Here is an 8,946-nt window from a genome sequence, read left to right on the forward strand (position 1 = left end):
AAAGGAAGAGGAAGAGAACAGAAGAAACTGCTAAATGGGTACAGGGCTTCTTTGGGGGCGTTGAAACAGTTCTAAAATTCATTGTGGTAACAAGTATACAACTTTGTGAATGTACTTAAAAACAAAATCGGGACCAATAGATGGCGTAATGGCTACGTCGCTGGACTCCCTTGTAGTTCACCGCAGGTCAAGTCCTAGAGCCAGTGGTTTAAACTCACGCAGAACTGCAGAACTCCACACCCACCCAGCCAGATAAAGCCGCAGACTGAGATACAAGGCTAAGCAAGGTAATGTCATATACAGGATTTGTGTGTGGGGGGTGGAGGCTGCAACTGCCTAGTTCCCTCGGGTGCAACCTATGGCATGATGTTAACCAGTTAAAGTTTGCTCAAAGCCTCCATTCTGTTGCAGAGGAGCAAGCTGGACACCATTATGGGACTCTTAAGAGTCCCAGATTCTTTTTCTTTTTTTAGAGAAGGGCCACTTCGCAACCCCCTCCTCCTCCATTCTCCTCTCAGGATTTTGAGCAGGCACACAGGCACAAGCCCTTGGTATTGAGTTTCAAGCTGCAGGTCTGGTCAGGGACTCCAATGGTGGTTGGGCATATGGAAGTCCAGCAACGTAATCATTACGACATCTGGTGGTCCCGAGTGCTGAATTCTTACCAAGTTGGGGAAAATTCCACATACAAATTTTTTGAGATTATGTTTATTGATCCATTCCATAAAGCTATTAGAAGAAACCCTTACACCCAGTGGATTACCAAAGCAGTCCACAAAAGAGATGCGTGGGCTGACACCAGGCCTTGTGTCATGGCCTTGGAAAGGGCTGCGAGTTCCACCATACTCTTGCTGGTTCTCCCCGTGTAACTTGGAAAAGGTGCAATATTCTCCACTACACCATTACCACTAATAAAAGAAATGTTTGTAAAATTCATACCCAATAAACAATTTAGGACAGTTTTGTTGTTTTTTTTTTTTTTTTTTTTGGAGGGGTTTTTTCCCTAGGGCCCCTTGGCTCATTGGAGAGGTTTTTGCTATAGGGCACCTGTGCTCACCAGAAAGACAGACAGAAAGAGAGAGACAGAAAGTGAGAAATGGGAATGGCCACGCCATAATCCCTTCTCCTCCATTCTCCTCTTGGGATCTTGGGAACGCACACACACGTGCCCGGAATGAGTTTAAGCCACCGGGTCCAGGACTCGAACCACAGTCGACTACATGGGAGTCCAGCACCATAGCCATTACACTAATTGCTGGTCCCGGACAGTTTTTTTTTTTTTTTTAAAAAGCCAGTGTCTAACAACACTTACTAATTCAAAGGATTCTGATGAAATAGATTAAAAATAGAAACTTGGGTAAACCACATAAAACTGTCATATCCAAAGTGATAAAATTACAAGTTGGTATGGAAGGAGCATAATGTGATTCTGTATGTGAATGTATTTTCCATGAAGAGAGATGAGACTGAAAAATTGACCAAAGGTAAGACTTTGAAGGATCTTGAAGCCAGGCTACCAAATGTCTATTACCCTGAAGGCAAAGGGAACACCAGTAAGATTTTGAGCACAGGGATAACACAATTAGGTATCTTAAAAGGACAACGTGTAAGCAGCGAGTTACTTTCACCCAGAAGCAAGATACCTTAGAGTAGAGCAATACTCTCAGGTGAGAATGAGGGGTGAGAAAAACGGGAGAACCAGGTTTTCAAACTATAGGAATCTCTGGGTATTTTTTATATTTGGGTCACCATGTGGTGGAAGTTAAGGCACCTGGATACCACAAGGCCAACTGCCAGGTTACCCAAAAGACGACTGAAAAATCACACCGGTGTGAGTGTCTGCGCGCAAGTGTGCATTCCCAAAATCCCGAGAGGAGATGGAGGCGAGGTGGCTGGTGTGGCACCTGCGCGGGTGGGTGCGATTTCTCACTCTCTCTGGCGCGCGCACATGCCTTATGGCGAAAACTCAAACACACACACATAAATTCCCCAGCTCACACGCACGACTGACCCTGAAAATCACTTCCGTGGTCTGCCTCGGTGAGGAGGGTGCTTAAGTTTGCAAGTGTGACAGAGACAGAAACATCGCTGCACAGAAAACTCTCCCCTGCAATAGCAGGGAAGGGTACTCCGAGGGTGCTGTCATTTCAGACTAGCAACGAGAGTGTCCGGTCTCCTTCGAAAGGACCGCAACTCTTCACAAACGTGCAACAAACGTGTAGAAACAGTGGGGGACGAGGCCACGGTCACTGCCACGCCGGGGACTCCCAGCCGGAATCAAGGCGCCCACCAACGGCGGAGGGAGGTGGCGACCCCGGGCGAGGTGGCCTCGCCCCCCACGGCCGCCCGGACGCGGGAACACGCCCTTCTGGAGGAGGGAGAGAACGGAAGCCTCGCACTGCCGGGAGATCTAACCTGTCAGGGGCAGAAGCACCACGCCGCGGAGACCCGTCCTGCCGGCTGTGCCGAGAGCGCCGAAAACCGCCCGGAGCAGTCGAGACTTCCGGCGTCGCCTCGCGGGGCTAGAGCGGCGGGACGCGGCGGCTACGGGCTTCCGGCGCCGCGGGTTGGAAATGCGGCCGGGGTCGCCACGCTGAGATCGCTGGGATCTTCGCAGACGCCGGGACTGGCGTGGGGTGTTTCTGGGGTCCGGGTCTCGAACTGAGCCCTGCGCTATGTGGGATCTGACTTCCGAGGCTTATGTTGCTCCTCGCAGGAATCGCGCTCCTGTTGGCCTCCAAAGAGGGGAAACCCCAGGCCATTTGGGCCCCACTCTGGGTTGAAATCCATTTGACCCCGTTTGCCTAAAACTGTCTTGGGTTTAGTATTCAAATGGAAAATAATAGTCTTTAGGTAAGATTTTTTACGAAGATGTAAAGCACTCAGAATTGTGTCTGGCACTTAGTAAGTTGTCAATCACTGTTAGCTACTTTTTGGGGGGGAGGGGGAGGGGTTTTTGCTATAGGGCGCATGCGCTCCCCAGACAGAGCCAGAGAGAGACTGCGTGAAATCACCCCGGGAGGGAGGGGGGCGTGGCCACGGCCATGCTGCAATCTCTTCTGCATGCTCCCCTCGGGATCCTGGGCACGCATGCACACGCGTCCTGCATGAGTTTAAGCCACCAGTTCTGGGACTGGAACTGATTGACTACGTGGGAGTCCAACAACATAGCCATTATGCCAACTCCTGGTCCCGCTCTTAGCTACTATTATTTTCTTAGCCACATCATCACCACTATTACCATAAACGTTTACTTAAGTCTGGTCTAAGGCAGTGGTTGTCAGACTTTTGATTATATATGCATATCAGACGGAGGAACAATTACATACATGTACTATGTACAGTATTGATATATCACACATACCATGTAAGACTTTGGTAAGACACAGAACTTCAAAAAGATGAGGTAAAAATACTAACAGGTGTTCTTTACTTCCCATAGAACAATTACACTGCCATCACTTGAGTTAGCTGGTGAAAACAACACATTATCAAAACCTCCACCATTAATTTCTGAGTCCTTAGGATAGTTCTTTTACAAAGAATTAATAGAAACAAATCAGGTTTTGAAGTATAATGACAATTTGGTCCTTATATGAAAAGAAAGGAAATAAAGTCATCCGTTTAGTGAGCTTCATTGATCCAGCATTGACTACCGACTTACTAAATTTTTAAAGGGATTACGATTGCAGTGCCTTATACTAAACAGATTTAAAAGAATAAACTATTAAATTATACTTGTGAGGGGCCAGCAGGTGGCATGGTAATTAAAGATGCTGGACTCTCACGTGGATCAAGGTTTGAGTCCCAGAACTTGCAGCTTGCTTTCTCTCTCTCTCTCTCTCTCTCTGTTCCTCTCTGGTCAAATGAAAAATAAAGTTAAATAAAATCTTTTTAAAAAGTACATATAGGGAACCAGCAGTTAGCGTAATGGCTATGTCGCTGGACTCCCACGTAGTCGACCGCGGTTCGCGTCTCGGACCCGGTGGCTTAAATCTCACGCCGGGCGCGTGTGCGTGCGTGCCCAAGATCCTGAGAGGAGAATGGAGGAGAAGGGATTGCGGCGTGACCATCCCCCCTGGGGGGTGATTTCTCGCTTTCTGTCTCTATGTCTCTGTCTGTCTGGCGAGCGCACGCGCCCTATAGCGAAAATCTCTCTCAAAAAAATAAAAAAGTATATATACATATATATATATATATGTACACACACACATATACACACACACACTTGTGAAGAGGTCAGCAGGTGGTGTGGAGGTTAAGGCACTAGATCCCACATGGCCAACTGTCAGGTTCAAGTTCAGACCTTGTGGCTTGGAATCATGTTGGGCATGCTTGCACGCCCAAAATCCCAAGAAGAGACTGGAGGAGGGTTTTATTGCAGCAGGGCCATCTTCCCTTTATTTCTCACCACCACCCCCCCATTATGCCCTAGCGTAAAAACTAAAAAATAAATAATATTTGTGAAATTTTTATATATGGCATTTCATACAAAACTCAAAAATGAACCCCAGATCAAATAACTCCTATTACTTCCAAGAAACAGAAACATGTTTACTTTGTAAGTAAGAAGTATAAAATATGATTTTCTGATCATTTGTATGTAAACTGAGAATTCACATTTCAATTACTAGGCTTAAATCTGCTTATATTTTTATCTGAATTCTAAGTGAAAAAATATCTATAGCAAGTAATATTATATACCCAAATTCATTCCCCTTTTATTTCTTTGTATTGGAACCCTTACTTTGTTCAGATAGCCACCCTATCCCCAGCATCAGAAAACGATACTGATTAAATCCATACCAGTCACCATATGAAATTCCTTTGGGAATAGTTATTGATCAAAGAATGGGGAGGCCAGCAGATGGAGCAGAGTTTATGTTGCTGGACTCCCACATAATTGACTGTGGTTCAAGTCCCAGACCCAGTGGCATAAACCTCATGCCAGTGCATGTGCATGCATGCCCAAAATAGAATGGAGGAGAAAGTGAAGGTATTGCTGCATGGCCATCCCCTCTAGGGGGTGATTTCTCACTTTCAGTCTCTGTTTCTGTCTCTCTGGCAAACACACGTTCCATACAGCAAAAATCTCTCAAAAAAAAAAAAAAAAAAAAAGAATGAGCAAGTGACCCACCCAAGTTGTCTCAATCTAACAGAAGGAAAGAAAGTACTAGTATTTCATGCACAGCAGAACGTTTCTGGCAAACTCTCCTTTCTTGGCAAGGAAATATCTAGCCCAGGCTGTCAGCCATCTTGCTCACCATAAGGGAATAAAGCAGGTGCTGAAGACAACTGAACGAAGTGATAGATATACCTGGTGATGTCATTACAAACCTAGTGCTCACCCTCTCTACCTGAACTTCTTGTGGGGATATCTGATAGGTGTCCTTATTGTTTTCTGAAGACTAAATGAAATAAAATAGTGCTAGTTGGCAGAGCCTGAGAAGTGGGGTTCAAGGGAGCACTATGCCCTACACGGGCAGTGTCTGAGAAGAAGGAAATGAAAGACAAAGTGTCTAGTGTGTAGGGCATTGCATATGGAAGCCATCTTGAGAGCTGTCTGCCATCTTAGAAACCTTAGGCTTCACTTCCTCATTGAACAAAACAATTCTCAGAAATCATGTGACCAACTGTTGCTAGGCAATGGGAGATCCACCCACATCAATGATTGGCTCATATTGTTGTATCTCTTTTCGGGCAACCAATTGGTGCCCACCACCCTGTATATAAAACACAGTTTGCTCTGCAGTAAACAAAGACTTGATCAGAACCTCATCTGGTCTCCACTCTGTGTGTGTCTGTGAGAATCTTGCCAGCCTGAACACAAAGAGTCCCCTTTTTCACCATCCTCATCCAGGTACCTGTTCAACTGTCCTGCAGGCCGGGGCAGACTAGTCAAGAGAAAGCTGAAGAAGCAGAATTAATATCAAGGTATCCTCATCTGGGCCAAAAGCCTGGAGGTTCAGATTTCTTAAGGAAATTATTGCAAAAAGGGCAAAAATATTTTGATGCTGGGGATTACAACATGGCTAAAACAAAAATGAAGAACAAGCAACTTCCCGCTGCCACCCTGGATAAGACAGAGGTCACCAGTGACCTCATTCCCACTCCACAGGACCTTCCTCAATGGAAACCATCCCTTATTGCTAGCAGGTTGACTGGCTGGCTGGCTGATGAAAAGAGCTGAACTGCATGAATCTTCTAATTCTCATTATTTCCTATTGTTTCTTAACCCATTTTTTATTTCTTTTCATTCCACAAGTCACTAAGTCATTTGAAACTGACAGCTTTGCAGGTAGCAGTACTGTGTGCTGCTATTGCAAGGGAATATACGTGTGTCGAGTTTTAATTAGCTTGGGACCAGCAGTTGGTGTAATGGCTATGTCGCTGGACTCCCACATAGTCCACCGTGGTTTGAGACCTGGACCCAGTGGCTTAAACTCACACCGGGCACATGTGCGTGCGTGCCCAAGATCCTGAGAGTAGGATGGAGGAGAAGGGATTGCAGTGTGGCCATCTCTCCTGGGGAGGGTAATTTCTCGCTTTCTGTCTCTCTGTCTTTCTCTTTCTGGCGAGCTAGCACACATGTCTTACAGCAAAAACCTCTCCAAAAAAAAGAAAAGAAAAAAAAAGACTTTTGATTAGCTTAATAGTGCACTGATGAAAAGAACATGTTAAAGCAACGTAAGTAATCTACTTGCAAATAATTATATACTACCCAACTCCTTGTGTAATACTGGTTCCAACAAGTAAATTTTATAATTTTAATGTTTTGGCTTTCTTTACTTCCTCTAACTTACAGCTTTGTATGTTACTCTTCATTTACTATAACCTCTACTGTATTAATTTCCCCTGTATTTTCCTTTGAGATTTTGTAAAACGGATGCTCAAGACCACAGTTGGATGGAAGGTCACATACTTCAAATGCAAATAGATGGCGCCCTAAAAGATTTGTATCTCTGTGCTTGAACTTGAAGCGTCCTTAAACCTGTTTCAGCTTTAACAGCAGTTTTTTTTTCTTTTGTTTTTGTTTGTTTGCTTGTTTGTTTGTTTTGAGAGGTTTTTGCTATAGGGCGCATGCGCTTGCCAGGAAGACAGAGAGAGACAGAGAGATAGAAAGCAAGAAATCACCCCCCCGGGAGGATGGCCCCACTGCAACCCCTTCTCCTCCATTCTCCTCTCGGGATCTTGGGCACACACGCACACACGCCCGGCATGAGTTTAAGCCCCTGGGTCCGGAACGCAAACCGCGGGCGGCTACATGGGAGCCCAGCAACATAGCCATTATGTTAACTGCTGGTCCCCACAGCAGAGTTTTACTTGGGCAATAATATTTACCCAGTCTGGTGTAACTTAGGTGACTCTAGTGCCTGGCAGCTGCTGTTGAAGCTAGAGTTCTTACTCAGTTCTGTAGTCTTAGAATACCTTTTGTTGTTAAAGATGTGAATGAAGTGTGCATGTGAGTCAACCGTTTAATTCACTTTTGAGCCATGTTTGTAAATATAATAGTTTTGCACCACCTCTCAAAAAATAAAATAGTGCTAGTCATGTCGTAAGTGCTTAATAATGCCATCTTTCCTGCCGTTACGTCAGCTTGAGTCAAGGTTTGTTCTTACAGCCAAAAGTATCCTGTCTAATACATACTCTACCCCTGATTTTGACATATATTTAAAGAAAGAGTCTTTGCTACATCTAAGAAGGCGGGGCAGAAGTAGAAAGTAGAAGAGGGGTTGCCTATAATGGGAGATGCACTGTTAAGTGGCCACTTTGAGAAATGCATTCAATTGCAGCAGGAACCAATCCAGCATATCTTCTTTCAACAGCCTAGAACTATCGAATCTGCATGGAGTTACTACATATGGTAGTTGCATGTATACACAACAAAGTATCGTCTGTAAGTTAGTATTTCACTCCACTGCCTTACTCAATTGCTCTAAAGTCAGTCACTTTATTGTTTGGACCTCATTCTTTGGTAGGATTACAATTATATCATTAAAATTGTGAAAATTTCACTTTTTTTCAAGTTTTATATCTCTACTTTCTCATCTCTAACTGCATTGGCAAGTATTCCCAGTAAAATACTTAATAGTAGGCCCAGATACAATGGCACTGGGATGGAACACTGCCACACAATGCTGGAGCCACATGGAAAGGGCCTGAGCTTGGTTTCTGAGTCAACCTGAACAACCTGTGCCTGTGGGGTACGCCCGTGACCTTGGCTGACTGGAAGGCTAGGGAGACCACTGTCATGTGACAGGGCCCTGTCAGGGGTCCCTGCTTCTCTCTTCTGATAAATAAATACACTTATAAAAAAGGATGACAGTGGACTTCCTTGTTTATTCTTACGTTTAATGGGCTATCTCTAAGCACCATATTGGTTACAGGGACTGAGAGAGATACTTTTTATCATCGTAAGGAAGTATCCCACTATTGAAATAATGGAGAAAATTTTGAAACAGATGCTTTGAGAAAGTAAAGCAGTTAGTGTATGCTCATTACATTCTGTCAAAAAAATAGGTGTAAACCAGACAATATTTACCTCAGAGACACTGAGAAAATAAACATTAAACACATTGAGATGAATGTCCCTTCCCACATATCTTACATACTATCATCATGAAATAGAGCCCTCACTTTAATCAAATGCAGTTAAAGTGGTACTTAATTTCTTTATATGAAATTCCCCTACGACATCCTATTTTTTTTTAATAGATTTTCTATATAGGGTGCGTGCACGCGCCAAAAAGAGAGACAGAACGATGGGACCAACAGTTACCATAATGGCTATGTCGCTGGACTCCCACGTAGTTGACCGCGGTTAGAGTCCCGGACCCAGTGGCTTAAACTCACGCTGGGCATGGGTGCGTGTGTGCCCAAGATCCCAAGAGGAGAATGGAGGAGAAGGGATTGTGATGTGGCCATCCTCCCTGGGGGGTGATTTCT

At 44.7% G+C, this 8,946-nt stretch overlaps 2 pseudogenes; one reads left to right on the forward strand and one right to left on the reverse strand.

Moving 5' to 3' along the window:
• LOC102475893 (ribosome biogenesis protein NSA2 homolog) overlaps window positions 1-2,505 on the reverse strand; it is a 9,761-nt pseudogene extending 7,256 nt beyond the window's left edge.
• Window positions 2,506-4,978: 2,473 nt separating this feature from the next.
• LOC114007874 (cAMP-regulated phosphoprotein 19 pseudogene) lies at window positions 4,979-6,190 on the forward strand (annotated as a pseudogene).
• The last annotated feature ends 2,756 nt before the right edge of the window (window positions 6,191-8,946 follow it).

This window comes from Tupaia chinensis, unplaced genomic scaffold (genome assembly GCF_000334495.1).
Source record: "Tupaia chinensis unplaced genomic scaffold, TupChi_1.0 Scaffold000249_1, whole genome shotgun sequence".
In the NCBI taxonomy this organism is placed as follows: domain Eukaryota; kingdom Metazoa; phylum Chordata; class Mammalia; order Scandentia; family Tupaiidae; genus Tupaia; species Tupaia belangeri.